At 38.0% G+C, this 20427-nt stretch overlaps 1 protein-coding gene across 7 annotated transcripts in view; it reads right to left on the reverse strand.

Moving 5' to 3' along the window:
• The window catches only part of DOP1A (DOP1 leucine zipper like protein A), a 108582-nt gene extending 89178 nt beyond the window's left edge, over positions 1–19404 (reverse strand). For 6 of the 7 annotated variants that reach the window (XM_077903228.1, XM_077903225.1, XM_077903229.1 and 3 more), the window contains exon 1: positions 19271–19404. The gene's annotated coding sequence lies outside the window, so the exon portion shown is untranslated. Of the gene's footprint in view, positions 1–18057; positions 18186–19270 lie in introns of those variants that run through there. The other variant, XM_077903224.1, reaches the window with a different exon arrangement.
• Positions 19405–20427: the final 1023 nt, after the last annotated feature.

Genomic DNA, 20427 nt, shown 5'->3' on the forward strand with positions numbered 1-20427 from the left:
GCGAGGCTTCATCTCACGAACCTGAGATTATGGCCCTCTGATCATGATCTGAGCTGAAACCAAGAGCAGGCACCCCTGGGTGAAACCACCCAGGCACCCCCAGAATTCTAACTCTTAACCACTACTCTTCAGTCTCATGGAGGCTTTTTTCCTTTTTATATCCATCCCATTTCAGGGCCAGGGAGTGAAATGTCTTCCTTATTCTCTCAATACTTACCTGGCAAAGTCCCAATCTGGGTTGAACTTGATTATCTGCTTTTTCTATGCCTGAGCTCAAGCAACTGAACATTGCTGGAGAAAAATCATATAACCACAGGATGGCTGACTGCATTTTAAATTGAAAAACAAACCTCCTCAACCAGGTATTCAACACTGTTCTAAACCACTGTTTCCTTAGTAAATCTATTGCCTGACACAAGTATTTCATACTTTGTCTTCTTTTCAAAACTCTAATACCACCTCCTTCCATTGTTGCTAAAGACCAAACTGCAAATTTAATTAAGAAAACAGAAGCAAATGCCACCACCCAGCAATTGCACTACTAGGTATTTATCCCAAAGATACAAATGTAGTGATCCAAAGGAGCACCTGCACCCCAATGTTTATAACATCAATGTCCACAATAACCAAACTGTGGAAAGAACCTAGATGTCCATTGACAGACGAATGGATAAATAAGATCTGGTATGTATACAATGGAATATTACTCAACCATCAGAAAGGATGAATACCTACCATTTACAACGACATGGACAGAACCAGAGGGTATTATGCTAAGTGAATAAGTCAATTGGAGAAAGACCATTATCATACGGTTTCACTCATATGTGGAATATGAGAAATAGTGCATGGGACCATAAGTGAAGGAGGGGAAACTGAATGGGAAAAAAAAATCAAAGACGACAAACCATGAGAGACTCTTAACTCTGGGAAACAGACTGAATGTTACTCAAGGGGAGGTAGGTGAGGGGATGGGGTATATGGGTGATGGGCATGAAGGAAAAAGCATGTGATGGGATGACCACTAGGTGTTATATTTAACTGATGAATTGTTGAAAACTACATCTGAAACTAATGATGTACTATATGTTAGCTAATTGAATTTAAATTAAAAAAAAAAGGTGTGGTATAAATATACAATGGAATACTACTCAGCCATCGAAAAGGGGAAATCTTGCTATTTACAACAATGTGGATGGAACGAGAGGATACTAAGTCAATCAGAGAAAGGCAATTAAATGATCTCACTCATATGTAGAATTTAAGAAACAAAACGGAGGATCATAGGGGGAGAGAAGAATAAAAGAAGACTAAATTAGAGAGAGAGACAAAGTATATGAGACTCCTAATCATAGGAAACAAACTTGAGGGTTGCTGGAGGGGATGTGGTGGGGGTATAAGGTAACTGGGCGATAGACATTAACAAGGGCACATGATGTAACGAGCACTGGCTGTTATATAAGCCTGATGAATCATTGAACTCTACCTCTGAAACTAATAAAAATACACTGTAAAATAAAAAATAATACACTGTTAATTGAATTTAAATTAATAAAATTTAGCACACCAATTCAATAAGATATTTAACCATTAAAAATAACTTAAGATCATGAAAGAACAGCAGCAATAAAAAAGAGAAGCAAAAGGAATGCTTACATTCCCTCCAACAATCTGCAAACCCATATACACTTATATCCTTATTCTCTACTTTCCTGTTGTGAGGAACAAAGGACCCACCTCCATCAAAGACCTACCCTTATGCTCTTTTTGGATCCCATCTCCTTTTGCTTTTCAAGAATTTTCCTAAAGTACCTTTACTGGTTTACTCTTCTTCAGTAAGTTTCTCTTCCTGTGCAGGATCATTCTCCATTCACCTACAGACAGAGCCCTGGAATCTTCCATAGTGAGAAACTAAAATCCATAGCTTCCTCTTGACTCTCACAGACTCTCTGATTACCAACCCATTTTTCTGTTCTCATTACAAAACTTTCTAAAACATTTTTCTATACTATTTCATTTCTTCATTTCCTCTTTACTCTTCAGCCCACTAAAAAATGCCTCATGACACTCTCCCTCCAAGGAAACCACCCCATGTATGGTTCACCAGTTAACTGCATTAGCCAAAGCCAATGGTCATTTCTCCAGCCTTTCATCTTAATCAACTTCTCAGCAGTATTCAGTACTTGGTTCATTCATTTTTTAGACGTTGTTTCTTCTATGAAGTATGATACTCCCAGAGGTCAAAGCTTTTTTTCTTTTTTTTTTTTTTTAAGATTTTATTTATTTATTCATGAGAGACACAGAGGCAGAGGGAGAAGCAGGCTCTGTGCAAGGAGGCCGACATGGGACTCATCCTGGATCATACCCTGAGCCAAAGACAGATGCTCAACCACTGAGCCACCCAGGTGTCCCCAGAAGTCAAAGCTTTTAAAATTAATTAGATGCTAATCTCTAGATGGAGAAAATTCTGACATAGAGTTTCACCGTATTTTAATTATATATTTATATTCTCACTTTTGATCTCAGTGAAAATTATAAAAATAACACCTGAGATTCAAAAAATAAAAAATCCCACAATTCTAGCAAGATGACAAACAGCAAGTTTTATTTACTTGGAAAAAAGATACTAAAAAGTTAATCGACATATAAGAAATTATCCATCTGTTAGAAATAGTCTGAATTCTATAAAAATGATAACTAAAGATTTCTTCTAGCTTTAAACTGATTTTTGTGACATGTCATGAGCATCATGAAGAAAAGTAATTTAGAAAAACAGAACAGTGTGAGCACATATTACAACCTAAAATGATCCTTTAATGGGTAGCTAGGATTCTTTTGTAAGCTTCAAATAGTTAATAGCTGTAACAATGAAACTCAACATATGTCCTTGAGTTAAAGATAATATCCTGTCCCCAAAGCACAGTCGCCAAATAAACATTGCCCAAACATTATTCAAGAAGATGATGATTACTAATAGCAGCTCACACTGACTTCGTAATTACTCTGTGGCAGGCCCCATGCTAAGCCCTTTTACACAAATTATCTTCATAACAAATCCATGAAGCAAGTATGCTCATGAAGTCCTGTATGTATGAACATTTTGGTGTTTGAGGTTTCACACAGAATTAAGAGGAGGAAGCAGGAAGAACTCTGGCTGGCTGACACCTAGCCTGGTCCATAATCACAGTCTTCCTCAACTACTTTTTTACCACAACTCTTAATTCTTCTGCCTGACATAGCCTCCCTCTCCTTTCTTATTCAATTTTTCTAAAACCTATTCAGGCTATATAGCCTTTCTTGACTCTTTAACTCCTCATTTTTTAGACATTGTTGTTTCTTTTCCTATTCCACTTATTTTTAAAAAGCACTATAATAATGTAAGTACATACATTTCTGTTCTTCCTTGTAGACCTTGGCTTAGGGACAGGGACCAAAACTAAACTCTGAATACCCCAAACCTACATCACTACTGAATACTGAAAGTGTGTAGGTTAAAGTATAAGGCAAAATAACTATAAATTCTGATATAAAAGGGTTTTGTTTGGTTATTTGTAAAACAAAAATCCTATTTCAATAAATGACCATGGTGGAAGGGGCACTCTATACAGTATGTACAAGAACACAATCTACTCCCCTGAAAAAACAATACCAAAAAAGTAAACATGTGCTCTCATGTGGAATTAATCCTAGAGAGGTGCCACAGGTTGGATTGTGCATCCAAAAACATAATTATAAATGTGGCTGTCCTTAAATTAAGGATACCCAGGGATGATGCGAAGATTCCTGCTGGATTAGGGGTATGTTCTAGGTTAGAAATTTTATTATGAAGCACCCAAGGGATTCTTTACAAGATCCAGTAAAGACAGGTTTTGTTTTTCTCTTGGGAAAGGGAGATAGAATTCAATGAGAACTGTTAAGAGGGGATAAAAATAATAGTTAAGAAAACAAGTATTTCAAAGAAGTTACCCACATATTTATGAAACCTGTGGACATCACTGATGGTTCAATTACATATTCTGATTTAGTCGTTTCATATTTGTATCAACCACATCTATAGAAAGAAATAAATACTTGTGTGAATAATCTAAAACTGAGAATGTCAACTAAATTTTGGCTTTGAGGTTTATAATGCTTTTTCCAAACGTATCTTTTTCATGTTTAGTATTTACTAATATTAAATCCGTCTGATTTCTCTATATATACACTGATTGAATTTGGTGGTGGGAAATGAAACTAACTTCTTAGAGGTGGCAAGAGTAAATCTTCTGCCTGAGAGTAAGTACAAGCATAATACACTTAAAGAAAACCTAAATTATTTAGATTAACCATATTCTGGTTTTGTTTTTAATTAGAAGGAGAAAACACTGCTTGTTTTTCAATACACAGAAGGTAAAGTGTGAGATAATGATAAGTAACAAAAATGAGAGTGCGCCTATTCAGAATGATTAAAGAGAAATGTGAAACACAAGATGAAGGACAACATTAATGTTAGCTATCCTACCAAGTGCTTTTTCAAGTTTATTTAAAAAATCATTTTTCAGAAAGTATCCTTCTCAAAATAAATATGCTCATTAGTAGCTATTATTATTCATTTAACAATGACAAATGAGTTTAATCACTAAAATATAATCTTAACTGAAACAAACTGATAGAAAAAGTGTAGAAAAAAGCAAAATTTACAGTACAATTAAACCCACCATATTAAACAATTATTTCCAAGAAAATAAAACTTAATCATTTTTAAAATAATAATGTTCTCAGCATTTTTAAAATTAATAAGCAATAGACTATTACAGTATTCAACTTAAAAAACAGAGACTGGTTGCTACATGAACATAAAAAATGCTATATTATGTATACTGAACGGCACAAGTTTTTTTGTACTTCCTACTGCATTTAACTGAACATCTGTAAACAAATTTTATAGCCTGTGAAGAAAGACATATTTTTTTTTCCAAACAAAAAAAATCCTATCAAGGGTTTTATTTTCTTTTGTAAATTTTATTAAAACTATTCCAAAAGTAAAATCATGAGTAAAACACACATACACACAAAGATGCAGATTCAATTGTGCTTATGCATCTAGAGAAGATCAAAATAATAAACAGGAAGAAACTAACATTTTAGCCAAGTAATTTTACATATAGAGACAAACAAGAAAAGGATTAACATTGGACACAAACCACGCATGTGTCTGTGCACATCGGTTTACTCAAAGTTTTAAATGAATGGTGCTGGACAGTAAGTAGCACTGCAGGGGTTAACTCCCTTAAAGGGCAAAGGAAAGCAGCTGTAATTAGTTTTGAAGATATCGAGATACTTCATGGAGACAAATGAGAATTCCCTATAGCAGACCGGCCTCTGCTTTTCTCTCTCTTCTGATGTTCATCTTGTCTCATGTTTTAAGGTTAAGATGAAAACAGAACAATAGTTTTAATATCATAAAAGAACAAAAGAACCTTGCTGAGATGTTACCTGGCAAGAGAGAGAATTAACTCTAGATATATTGATAGATTCTCAAGCACCTAATAGAATCAGAACCAAAATATGGTGTTACTTATTGTAAAATCTTTATTCAGAGTCCCTTTACAAAAACTAGGTATCCTCTGAAACACTGATAAACCCTGAACTGTTTGTCATTATTATTACTCCTCTCCTCACTTTCTGCTTCACACTCTGCTCTAATTTTTTTTTTTTTTTTAGGACATTACTCCAACACAAGAAATATGACCTGTCAAGCACTGCTATTATTATTCTCTGAGTTTTTGTTTTTACTTCATTACTGAAATAAACAGTACTGCCATCTTCCCAATCACACAAACTTGCACTTTGGCCTTATTTTCTATTCTTATATCGAATCTATGACTTTACCTCCTACTCCCCCCCCTCCCCAAAGTTGACTGTGGTAGGCATTATCTTTCAGAATGGTCTTTTAACCATGGCTCCTAATAGTTTCTGCCTGGACTATTTTAACAGCCTTCTACTTTTACTACCTTCAGCTTTCTAGGAGCCAATTAATTTTACACAGCGAAACATAGTTTGAACATATTACTCCCTGCTGGAAGCTCTGCAAGTAAACTTTTTTTTTTTTTTTTTTTTTTATGATAGTCACAGAGAGAGAGAGAGGCAGAGACACAGGCAGAGGGAGAAGCAGGCTCCATGCACCGGGAGCCCGACGTGGGATTCGATCCCGGGTCTCCAGGATCACGCCCTGGGCCAAAGGCAGGCGCCAAACCGCTGCGCCACCCAGGGATCCCTGCAAGTAAACTTTTGTCTACAAAATGCACTTTAGCCCCAAGCTTAACACCTAAGAAATACTCTATCATTGCTATAATTGTTAACAATTACTTAGAAATGAAATGCAAGCTCTTAATCATATTGACCAAAGCCTTTTCATAAACTGGACCCACTCAATCTTATAGTTCATATTTCTATCTAGCTAAGTAAAACTTGGCAGAAGTTTCTTTGCTTGACCAAACTTTAGTAAAACTTCTGAATATTCTCCTAGGCCCACTTGTGAACTTTCTTGCAAAATGTAGTTTTTCCAAGAACCGTGCTATATCAGCTTGACCAGAAACCCCCCACCATCAGTATCTGACCACCCTCAATACCTGATCAGACTCTCATCCTCCATCATCTGGATACCTCAACCTATCTTGAGCAAGAACCCTGGTAGGTCGGTTTAGCCAGAATCCCCCCTTGTCCCTGATGCTTCCTCTTAGAATCATTTTCCATCCTGTCTCCCACCCTACTCCATGGCTATGAAGTCCCACTTGCTATTCAAGGAGATCATCAAGAAGATGTGACTGCCCATTGACCCATGAGCTGGAACCAGGTAATCGGAGGCTCCTCGCTTCCTCCCTCGTCCTTAGAATGTGTATTCTGCTTGCCTTCGCTACTCCCAGAAGCTGCTCTAAGGATATACTTGATAGAAACGTAGTGTGGAGGCTACCTGGACTGGATATGTGACTGAACCCAATAAAGATTTATCTATAAACTTGTAAGATTCCAGCTGGTGAGTGGGTGTGGAGATCTACTTGTTTTGAGGCCACCCAAGTCAAGCCTCATATGTAAATTCCCTCACTTATTAAGCTTGCCACCTACAAATCTGAACGGATTGATCTCTTTGTTCTGTCACTTCTTTCCCATCACAGACAGGGCCGGTTTCAGATTTCAAATAAGGGCTCTGAGGATGCTACAAACCAACACTTGCCCATGATGTATTCAGAGTTAAGGCCCATCTCTCTCCTCCACTATAAAATCCCAATGCAGTGGTCCCTATACTTATCATGATGTTCCTTAATAAAATTGGCCTTACCATCTTTAACAAGAGCCAATAAATATTTTTTAAAACTAGCCAACTGTACAAGTCTTGCTGCCTCCCACCTCAGTGTCTTTAATTACGCACTTTCTCTTCTGGGTATGCCCCATGCTCCCTTTCATCACTTAAATTTTTTTCTATCAACCTATATTCAAAATGCTGTGACTGTATATTTTTCATGTAAGCTTTATGCCCAACGTGGGGCTTGAACTCATGGGCCCAGGGTTGAGACTCACATACTCTACCAACTGAGCCAGTACAATATCTTCTGATTCAAACCCTCTAGGTTCATTCTTCAATCAGCTCCTTTTTCAGTATTTAGAAACGTGGCTTTCATTACAGGATAGCATTTTAAAATGTATATATGTTTCTAAAAGTTTAATGTCATTTATCTTTTCCAATTGTGAGTAAAAAAAACCATAAAATTTATCATTTTAACCATCTTTGAGTGTACAATTCAGTAGTATTAAGTATATTCACATTGTACAATTAACCTCCAGAATTTTTTCATTTTCCCAAACTGAAACTCTACACACATTAAAACAACAACAACAACAACAAAAAACCCTCTTCTTTTCCCTCTTTCCTAGCCCTTGGCAACCACCATTTTACTTTCTGCTTCTGACTACCTTAGATACCTCATGTTAAGTGGAACCCTACGATATTTTGGCTTTTTTGTGACTGATTTATTTCACTTAACATAATGTTCTCAAAGTTCATCTATATTGTAGTATGTGACAGGATTTTCCCCCCTCCTTTTTTTTTTTTTTTTTTTTTTTAAGTAAGCTGATGCCCAGCATGGAGCCCAAGGATCTCCTTCCCTTTTAAGATTAATATTTGACTCTATATGTATAGTTATCCATCCATGCATTCACAGACATTTACATTTTCTACCACTAGGCTATTGTGAACAGAGGTGCTATGAACTTGAGTATGAAAATATTTCTTCAGGATCATCTTTTCTTTTCAACATACCCAGAAGCGAGAATGCTAGACTATATGGCAGCTCTGTTTTTAAGAGGAGCCACCATACTGTTTTCCATAGCAGCTGCACCATTTTACATATCCAACAGTACATAAGGGTTCTAATTTCTCCACATCCTCACCAACACTTTTCAGTTTTTTGATAGTAGCCATGGAAATAAGCGTGAGGTAGCATCTCATGGTAGCTTTGATTTGCATTTCTCTAATGATTAATGATGCTGAAAATCTTTTCATCTGCCTTGGCCATTTGTACTAATCTTTGAAGAAATGTCTATTCAGGCCTTTGCCAATTTTTTAATAGGGTTGTCTTTTTGTTGCTGAGTGGCATTTCTTTATATATTCAGGATATGACCCTTATATATATCACTTCTGAAAATTTTCTCCCATTCTGGTAGGTTGTCTTTTTATGTTTTTGATTGTATCCTTTGATGAATAAGGGTTTTTAAGTTTGACATAGTCCCTCTTGTGTATTTTTGCCTTTGTTACCTGTGCTTTTGTTGTCATATCCAAGAAATCATTGCCAAAACCAATGTCATGAAGCTTTTCTCCCATGTTTTCTTCTACTAGTTTTATGTTTTAGGTATTATATTTAGGTATTCTGTTTTGAGTTATTTCTTATCTAGCATAAAATAAGATTCCAACTTCATTCTTTTGTATATGGATATCCAGTCTTCTCAATTCCATTTTTTGAAGAAACCTGATCGATTGCTCTGGCACTCTGTTGAAGATTTGACCACAGGGTTTATTTCAGGGCTTTCTATTCCTCTCTATTGGTGTACATGTTTGCCTCTACTGTCAGTACCACACTGTTTTAAAGTTACTATAGCTTTGTAATAGGTTTTGAAGTCTTTTTAAAAACTTCCTTCTGCCTGAAACACTAAATCCTAACTTGACTAGTACCTACTCATCCTTCAGGCTTCAGATCTTACCTCTGCTGTGAAGTCTTCCCTAACTATTCTCTATCTCCAACACTCATACGTACATCTCCTTTCTGTGAACTCCCACTACACACTATACTTTCTCTGCTACAGAACCTCCTTTGCTTTACTTAATCGAACCCTGACTCCCAAGGGTATTAATCCCTGTGACAGAGTATTCATCCATCAGTTTTAGCTCTCACATCCCCAGCTCCTAGTCAGTCCCAGCTGACTCATAGTAAATAACCAATAACAGTGATATGAATTGAAGACAACAGAATACACTCGGTTGGTAAAAAGAATGAATAAAGTGTATGTACCAATTCAGATAATGCTCCTAAAATATATGAACTAAAAAAAGAAAAAAATCAATGTGCACAACAGTGTTCACAGTATGCTACCATTTATACAAAAAGGGAAAAAATATAGTCATATTATCTGCATATATATGATACAGCTCTGAAAGAACACACAATAAATAAATAAATAAATAAATAAATAAATAAATAAATAAATAAAACTGCTTACTTCCAGTTGGCCAGGTGGAAAATGCATAGATAAGGGCCAAGGAAAGGGAATCTTTTCTCTGTATACTTTTTGTATACTTTTAAAATCATGCAAATTATTCCCTTTTTGGTATTAAGCTTAATTTTTTAAAAAAAGAATAACGTCTCCATAGCAAATCAAACAGCAGCTGTGTAACATGTGGCATTCTCTCCTTCATTCATCTTAGAAATAAAGGAAAACCAAAATGAATAAAATCTGCATCTTTAGTATTACATTTGAATCAAGAATCAACCCACTATCCCCCAAAGAAAAACAGAAACTAAGAATTTTGTGGATAAAGTACTTGCTTCATTTAGTAATATAATCAAGTGTTATTAAGTTAATCTTTAAATATTCTAAAACCATGAGCTGTGTATAAACCGCATACTGATTAAGTATGTACTGCTTACTAGTGACATGTATGTATATTAGCTTTATAAAATGTGGAAGCTAGCTTCCAGGATGGCCTCCAATGATGCTGAACTCTTGATATTCATTCTCTTGTATAGTCACCTGTCCTACACAAAATTACTGCTAGCCTATGTGCTGTTTCTTGGATCACTCATTCTAGCCTTTATGTGTGGTAAGGACACTTTAAGGAGCCTTATGCATAGAAACTTAGGCCTCCCTTCAACAGCCAGAAACAACTTGCTAGTATGTGAGCAAACCACTTTAGAAAGGGGTTCTCCAACCTCAATCATACATAAGGATGACTATGGTCCAGGCCAATATCTGCAACCTCACAAAATTTAAGCCAGAAACTCACAGCCAAACTGCTCCCCAATCCCTTCTGAAAGAAACTGAGAAGTATTTATTAAGTAACTACATTTTGAGATACTTTGTCATACAGCCATTGATGTAAGTTAATTTTATTTAAACTTTTAAAATTAAATTTTAAAATAAATTAAAAATTTTTATTTAAAACAGCTTTTTTTTTTTAATTGGAGTTCAATTTGCCAACATATAGCATAACACCCAGTACTCATCCCATCAAGTGCCCCCCCATCGGTGCCTGTCACCCAGTCAACCCCACCCCCCACCCACCTCCCTTTCCACCACTCCTTGTTCTTTTCCCAGAGTTAGGAGTCTCGCATGTTCTAAAACAGCTTTTTGAGTATAGTTGACACACAATGTTACATTAGTATCAGGTGATTTGACACCTTTACACATTATGGTATGCTCACCACAAGTGTAGCTACTGTCTGTCACCATACAATGCTGTTACAATACCATTGACTATATTCCTCATGGTGTGTCTTTTATTCCCCTGATTTATCCACACAATAATTGGAAGCCTGTATCTCCACTACCCTTCACCCATTTTGCGTATCTCCTCACCCCCTCCCCTTTGACATCCATCAGTTCTCTGTATTTTTATAGGTCTGATCCTGCTTTTTGTCAGCTTCTTTAGACTACTGATATGAGTGAGATCATATTGTATGGCTTTTTTCAGTCTGACCTATTTCACTTAGCACAATACCCTTTAGGTCCATCCATTTTGTTGCAAATGGCACAATCTCATTGTTTTTACGTCTGTAATTTTCTATGGTGTGTGTGTATCACATCTTCCTTAACCATTCATCTGTCAGTGGACACTTAGCTGCTTCCATATCTTGGCTACTGTAAATAATGCTGCAATAAACATAGGGGTACATATATCTTTCAAATTAGTGTTTTCATTTCTTTGGATAAATACCCAGCGGAATTACTGGATCATATGGTACTTCTGTTTTTAAATTTCTGAGAAACCTCCATACTGTTATCCATTCTGGCTATACTAATTTGCATTCCCAACAACAGTACATGGGGGTTCTTTTCTCTCCACATCATTATCACACTTATTATTTCTTGTCTTTTTCATTTTAGCCATTTTGGCAGGTGTAAAGTGATATCACATTGTGGTTTTGATGTGCATTTCCCTGATGATTAGTGATGCTGAGCATCTTTTCATGTATCTGTTGGCTATCTGTATGTCTTCTTTGGACAATAGTCTACTCAGGTCCTCTGCCCATTTTTTAATTGGATCGTTTGGGTTTTTTTTTTGTTTTGTTTTGTTTTTTTGTTTTTTTTTTTTTGGCATTGAGTTGTATAAGTTCTTTATACATTTTGGATATTTACCTCTTATTGAATATAAGCTGAAGGTATTACAATTCCAGATTTCAAGATTTACTACAAAGCTGCTGTGATCAAAACAGCATAGTACACAAAAACAGACATATAGATCAATGGAACAGAATACAGAGCCCAGAAATAAACCCACAGTTAAATGGTCAACTAATCTATGACAAAAGGCAAGAATATACAATGGGGAAACGTTTCTTCAATAAATGATGCTAGGAAACAGGATGGATATCTGCAAAAGAAAGAAACTGAACTACTACTTTCTAATATCATACACAAAACTAAAATGGATTAAAGACCTAAATGTGATACCTAAAACCATAAAAGTCCTAGAAGAAAACGGAGGTAGTAATTTCTCTGACATTGATCATAGTCAATTGACATTGTCTAGATATCATAGACATCTAGACAGACGTGATCAATGTCTGATATATATATATTTTTTAACCAAAACACAGAAACTTTAATTGGGTCATAATAACACCTGTCAAGGACCTGGGCAGTACACTGTTCTTTATAGCACCAATTCCTTCTGAGGGGGGATTTCACAAGCCATCTGGTAAGTGCTCTGATTATACACCAGACTGGTGCTAGTGATGTCCTAAGCATGGTCACATCAGCATCAATGTCCAGGTATGCTCAGATTTCCAGGTTAGTGCCCCTTTAACCACCACTCTCTCATATCCCAGGAGGTTCTCTCACAGCCAACAGATTAACTCTCCCCTTTCCCCACCCCCACCAAACCCTGGAAAACCTGGAGTTTTGTTGCTGATCATAGCAACATTTTTCTAGATACGTGGTTTTTGGCAATGGGAAGACAAGCAGTAACTATTGGGATCACATCAAAATAAAAAACTTTTGCACAGTGAAGGAATCAATCAACAAGAAGGCAACCTACTGAATATTTTCTTTTTAAACCACACCCAACTTAAAAGACATAATAACACAGCAGTAATCACATCACATAAAACTAATAGGTAACCTCAAATTAATAGAATCAGGTAGGCTTGGGGTACAATGCTTTGAAGATAGCCTTCCAATAAAATGACAGGTGCCATAAAAATAATCATGTTGCTGGAATCCCTCTTCAGGCTTAAAGGTGGACTCCTAACTTAAGGGTGGTAGTAACATTCATGGAATTGCTGATATATAAAATGGGAAGTCATTTAAATATTTATTTTTCGGGATCCCTGGGTGGCACAGAGGTTTGGCGCCTGCCTTTGGCCCAGGGCGTGATCCTGGAGACCCGGGATCGAATCCCACATCGGGCTCCCGGTGCATTGAGCCTGCTTCTCCCTCTGCCTGTGTCTCTGCGCCTCTCTCTCTCTCTCTGTGACTATCATAAATAAATAAAAATTAAAAAAAAATAAAAATAAATAAATATTTATTTTTCTTCCCAAGATGACAGACACTAACTTTAAAGCAAATATTATATTCTATTTTTTTCTACAGAGAAAAAATTTTGTCCAGGAAATTTTAAATATGGTCAAGTGTATATGTGTTAAGTGTATATGAAAAGTCACTGTGCAAAGTGTATCACACTGAAGACAAGCAGAAAGCATAACACCAGACTGGAATGACATTTAGGGTGTACGATATACAAAAATTCCAGCTATCTTGAAAATTTGATTGATTATACTAACAAATATTCTAAGGGTTTCAAGTAGCTGATACAGCACACAAAAAGAGCAAATGGAAATGTTAGGTTATTTATCTGTATAACTTAAAGGACTAAGACTGCTGTGTTTTTTATAGTTTCTCTGATTAGTCCGTTGTTACCTTCAAATAATAAAAAGTTTATCTGCACTGCTTCTATCCTGCTTCTTTATTTTACAGTAGAGACATAGGAAAGAAACTACTTATTTGAGTGAAAGGTCTTTTATGAAGTAAAGACTATTCATCTGGAGTGCTCTTTTCTTACTTCCAAATTGAGGCTGTATCCCATAACCTTAGATCAACAGCAATCTGACCTCTGCTTGAATAGCAAATTATTATCTATACTCATAAATCTAGTATTACCATTCAGATAAATTTTTTTTTGGAAAAAAGAAACACCAAACTAAATTGTCTATTTACCTGAACTCTTTGTTCATGAACATGAAATAACGGTAATTTAAACATTAAGCTCACAATATTGATATAAGCCTGAAAATAACCACAACAAGTTGAAATACAGGATATGTTTAATAGAACAAGAGTAGGTAATTTATTTTCCTACCTATTCACATTAAACTCTTTCCATGAGAGGAGAATTTTTCACTACCTCAGAAGAAAAAAAGGTCAAAAATGTCTTCTGCAGGATGGAAATATTAAAACCTAGATCAAACTTAAAAGGTAATGAAAGAAATAAAGGAATTATTATATTCTCTTAAGTTTATTACCTTATCCATGCTTATAGGAGCTATGGCAGATAGACATATATCATCAACATTTCATCACTCCTGAATCAACAGTCATCACTTTGTCATATAAAAGGTTCTCACTGATTTTTAGATTTCTTTAGCTTCAAAGGTTTATCTTACAGCTATGATTTCCTAATAATAAAACAAGTGAATGTTTTATTTGTAAAAGTAACATCAGTAACATTAAAAGCATTTTTTGAAAAAAAAAAAAAACTTAACCTAATTCAATAATGATTAAGTCTTTTTATTGTACTTTTCAAGTTAACTCTAGTACACTTTTTAATTTGCAATTAAGGTTTTATTTTCCAATTCTTTCACAGATAAACTTCTGGAATTTTATCCAGGCCCTGATTAATTCAGCATCTCCCCAAATTTTGGCCACCAATCAGATGTGAGATGATTTTATGGGGCCCAAGGAGAGGGCTAAGCGACACTGAATCAGTGAGGAACTTATTCCCTCTTCATTCTCTTGCATTTCCTCTGACTGCATCAGAAGTTCTCCTATTGATAGCAGAATGTTATCAACACCTTTGTAATTCTTGCTAATCTCCCTTTTAAACAAAGAACAGCAAGCTTTAGGCTCAGAGTGTTCAATATCCAGTAGTTTCCAGAATTTAACAAGTTTTGTTTGCTTATTTTCAACTTTATGTCTACATTCTGTTGATGGCAAGTAATACCTACTTTTTATTTATGGTGATTATTTCAAGTTTTCTCTAAAAATTATGTTAATAACTACATGGATATAGAGAAATACAAAGAAAATAGGTATACAGAAAATATGTAGATACGACCAAAATTTTGAAGATGATGTAGAAATGATTGACATTTGAGAAATACTTCACTTACGCATTTGGTCAACAAATAAATATAAGTGCCTACTATGAACTATGAGCATACCATTGGTTTAGCCATCAAGGACAGAAAAGAATGATAGATGTTGACAGGAAAGTCAGAAGAGAAGAAAATTCAAAATGAGGTAATCAAAAAAAGGATTCACAGACAAGGTGGCACTGGAGTTAGGATAACATGATGTAGACATGCCAAGCCTGGGAGAGCATGCATTTAAAGAAAGCAAAACGATAACAATACAGGCCTGAGTGGTGGTGACATGTTCCAAATCTTGATTATGCTGGTGGTTACCTGGGTGTTTATATAATGCACACATAAAATGAATGTACATTATCTGTAATTTTTTCCTTAAATTTGGTACCATGTCTCTGACTTATGCAATGGAAAAATACGGAGGTTTTAGGCTTGGATAGCTTGGGGAGGAGGAGATAAATAGGTAAATACAATAAAAAGAAATCACCATTTAAAGATGAGGTAATCAGAAGTACCTATTTTTGTATTGCAAAATTTCAATAAAAACTATAAGCCATTACACAAAACTTGCAGCTCTACACTTCTCAACAGTTTCATTTCAGGAAGAAAGCTTACCTGAATTAGGGATTACCTATTAAATGTATTGTTCCCACCACTGTCCCCCTCTAACAAAAGAGCACAGTAATAGCACTCACTCCTAACAAAGTAACAAAGAACAGACTAAAGTGGCCACACTGGTTGTTTGCTAGTGACACCTGACAGAATTTAACAAAATAATTTAAGATTGTATTCAACACTTAGATCCTATATGTAAGCAACTCAGAAATGACTGCCTTAGAATTTGTTTTAACCTTGAACTCTTTCCAATGATCTGAATTCTTAAAATTTAATTATTAAGTACATTTCAAAAGACTTTTATTACGTTTCATAGTTTAAGAACTTATGACTAAAGAGGGAACTCATGCATAGTAAAAATAATGCCCTAATCAACAAGTTTTGTTGGAACTTTAAAATGCCATTCTCAATAAAATCAATGACTTAACCACAAAATCAAATCCAAAATGTAAATTATGGTTATAGAAAAAGCATCAAGAGACCAGAAAAAAAAAAAAAAAGATAGTCTTCTTCAGCCATAAATAAAAGCATTAAAGTTCAATGAAACCTATGTGCATCCTTAATATTTTTTTTAATTTTTATTTATTTATGATAGTCACACAGAGAGAGAGAGAGAGGCAGAGACACAGGCAGAGGGAGAAGCAGGCTCCATGCACCAGGAGCCCGACATGGGATTCGGGATTCGATGCCGGGTCTCCAGGATCGAGCCCTGGGCCAAAGGCAGGCACCAAACCGCTGCGCCACCCAGGGATCCCCTTAATATTTTAATAAGGAAAATACAAGCCTTTTGTTATACCAGTGAATTGCCACTAGATCTTTATGCCCCAGAAAGCTTAAACTGAGAGCTAAAAAGCGTAACGTAGGGAATTTTAGAGCTGAACGGAGACCCAGCTCAAGCATAGGCAGTCTAACTCATGAGAGTTCAATTTACCCTTTTTCTCAGTGGCCATAAGCCTCAGCAACTAGTCAGCTCTGCAATCATGAGGGTAAACAACTGATACATTTACAACCATTCTTTATCCACACAATCATTCTGTTTTTCACTTTCAGTATAGTATTCAGTAAGTCATACGAGATATTCGAAACTTTTATAGTAAAATGACCTTTGACAGATGATTCTGCCCAACTGACGGCTAATGTAAGTAATGTGCACATGTTTAACATTAAGTTAGATATAGTAAATGCCTTTCCGAATTTTGACATTTTAAATTTATGGTGGGGTTATCAGGATATATCCTGGTTACTCTGAGTGGGAAGGGGGACCTGTTTCTCCACCTCGTGTTAGGGAACATGTGCTCAAGAGGCCATCTCCTGATGTTACGCTGACCTAACACTCAAGAGCCCAGACGATCTTGAGAATTAACAAACACTCTGTAAAAAAACAAAAACAAAACAAAAACCACTCTGTGACAGAGAGGACCCCTGCCCCAGTTCTAAGCTCAGCAATAGTACCACTACTTGCCTTCCAGAGTTGGTGGTTTACTCAACATGCAGTTATTGGTGACATGAGTCAAGTGTCTCATGACCTCAGGGCATCAAAAGAATCACCCGTTGGCTGCTGTGATCCCTCTGTCCCTTCCATCCCTACCTCACCCCTGTCCTACTGTGTTATATCCGTCTTTTTGTTTCCGTTCATCTATCGTTATTAAAGTTGTGTACTTCTGCAAAAATATACACACACACATATATATGTGTGTGTATATATATATATATATATATATATCCTGATATATAACCCCATCATAAATTGAGTAAGATCTGTACAGTAATTTCCAGACTGGTATCCTATGTAATTGTATTCTAGATGTTAACAAGTTGGCCGTGAGAATATAGGCTTTCTGGCTAGGTAGGGCATGATTTAACCCAATGTGCTCCTAAATTATTTGTCATGGAACACTGCTGGGGCAGTAAGGCTGTTACTGGATTGAGAAGTGTTCAGGTGAGACATTGGTTTGGAAAATCCTGATCTCATGAAATTCCTTTAAACAGATGACTAGAGACTTTAGAGCACATCTGGTCAGCTGGAGAACAAAGAATGTGAACAAAATCTCTCATTCCCAGGCCGGAGCTCTTTCTACTACCTTAACAACAAAGTAAGACTCTCTAAACTGTATACAGAGTCAGACGTTGAATTCACACCTAACACTTTGGTTATGGTGTCACATTTTCTGGTTTGTGTATTGACTCAGGTATTTTTAATTCTTCCTTCAAGACCGGGGTTCTTAACAATTAGAATCACCTAGAGATTTACAATTGTTTAGTGGTGGCTTCAGAGTGGCGGCTTACTCCCTGAAATAAAGCATTTGTACTGAAACTGGTTTTAATTTACCCTTGTGGCCACTTCTGTCGGCTCAACTCAATCACTGTGTTTACCAGACGGTGAATTTCTTCGCGTACAACGTCGACATACACTATCCATCGATAACATACGAGGTCTGTCTGCGTAGAAGAAAGCCAGGAACAGGATCCCCGGGTGGCGCAGCGGTTTGGCGCCTGCCTTTGGCCCGGGGCGTGATCCTGGAGACCCAGGATCGACTCCCACGTCGGGCTCCCGGTGCATGGAGCCTGCTTCTCCCTCTGCCTGTGTCTCTGCCTCTCTCTCTCTCTGTGTGTGACTATCATAAATAAATAAAAATTAAAAAAAAAAAAAAAAAAGAAAGCCAGGAACACCGAAAATTGAGAGATTTATATCTTTCCACAGCTCTGGGCTTGTGAGGCAAACGCTTAGTTTCCTTATTTTCTTTCGTAATTCTCAAAAAAAAAAAAAAAAAAAAAAACACCTGTTTTGATTGCTCTAGCTACACTCTCCAAAGCAGATGATCGCAAAATCTCTTTCCCAAACTCCACAGAACTAGAAGACAGCGTTAAGAGACACAATTCTTTCCGTTTTTAAAGTCGTGGTATACCACCCCCACCACCCCCCACCCCCCCTTCAGGGGAGGGGAGAAGAATGCGGGAGACCGAACAAGTAACTATTGTTATGCTGCAACTTTAAAAGGCTGGAGATGGGGAAGCAAAGGTGATCCCGGTCAACAACTTCCGCAGGACGAACCTGACTTCCTCTAATAAACTTGTGCGCTCCCTCCCAGTCCCCCAACGCGGACCCTGAACCCTGGCCGGCATTCGCGTCTCCTCTAGCGGCTGAGCGAGACCGCACGGATCCCGGATTCCACCAACAAAGGGGTTACCCCGCGCGCCGTTTCCGCACAGGTGCGACCTCCACCCCAACCTTGCGCGCCGCGGGGCCGCAGCGCAGAGGGCTCGGGAGCGGCCGCCCGTGCCTGGGGCCGCCCCCGAGCCTCCGCCCGGCCCCGGCCCCGGCCCCGGCCCGCCGAGCCCCGCGCGGCGCCCGCCTCTCCGGAAACCCGAGGGCGGCCAGCCGGGCTTCAGGATCCAGGCGGGGCCAGGGCGGCAACACCCCCGACGCCGCAGCAGCCTGCCCCGCGGGGCGTCCCCGTGGCTCCGCAACCGGCCTGGCGGCGGACGCAGCTCAGGACCCGCAGCTGGCCTCGCCACCGCGCTGGGGGCGGGGACGCTGTTACCTGCCGTGGGCTCGGCCGCTCCCCGCCGGCGCCGCTCTCCTGGCAACCGCGGCAGCGACGCGGAGGCCGGGAGCCGAAGGGCCTAGTGACAGCTCCCAGCGTGCACTGCGCCCGCGCCCGCGCCGGCGTCGACGTCGACGGCCCCGGGTCTCCGCCCCCCGGCGGCGCCTCGCCTCCAGGCGCTGGCTGTCGCCACAGCGCCCTCAAGCGCACGGCCGGGGAAGCCGCCCGAGGCCACCGACTAAGGGGGATGGATGGGCCTCCAAACGGAAGAGCAGGGCTTTTCAACTGCAGGGGCCAGCCACGTCTTGATGGAGAGTCGGAAAGAATGCCAGGAATTGAGAACAGCTTTTTTCTTTTTTTTTTTTCTTTTTTTAAGATTTTATTTTTATTTATTCATGAGAGACACAGGCAGAGGGAGAAGCAGGCCCCACGCAGGGAGCCCGACGTGGTTCTCGATCCCGGGTCCCCAGGATCAGGCCCGGCGCGAAACCCCTGAGCCACCAGGGCTGCCCGAGAACAGCTTTTATCTACTATTTAAACGATCCTTTAGGTGTTAAACGATTCCTCAATATTTCATGTGAGGAACTTGAGGCTCAGAGAAATTGGAACACTGAAGTTAGGAGATACATAGTTATCAGATTTGGAAACATTTTAACTTTATGTTCTCTTTAAATCATGTAGTTGTCGCAGGGAGGATTGCACTGTTTTTGCCTAAAACTGTAGGGTCAAAGAAACAAAAAGGTTTTTTGTTGTTGTTGTTGTTGTTTTTACAAATGTGTGACTGTACAATAAAGCAATCTTTAAAAATAATCAAACATCAAGTATGAAGAGCATGCTGCGCTAAGACTGTTAAAGATTTCAATACAATGTGGCAGCATGGAAGATTTAGTAGGCTTGAGAACTAAAGGTGGAAGAGGTTAGGAGTTGAAACCATCACCCATGATCACCGTTATTTGAGGTAGGAAAGTAGTAGTAAACTTGATTCTCTTCATTGTGTTGCTGCCTCCAACCATGATTTTGAATTATTGCGGTGGATACAGGAATTTGTGAAGCACCATAATAAACTTAAAAACTGCAAATACTGACCTTAGAAAATGTCTTAAAATAGGATCTCCGGGAAAGTGGATTAGGAAAATCTTCGAATTAAGAAGCTA

This window comes from Canis aureus, chromosome 7, assembly GCF_053574225.1.
Source record: "Canis aureus isolate CA01 chromosome 7, VMU_Caureus_v.1.0, whole genome shotgun sequence".
NCBI classification, from domain to species: Eukaryota; Metazoa; Chordata; class Mammalia; order Carnivora; family Canidae; genus Canis; species Canis aureus.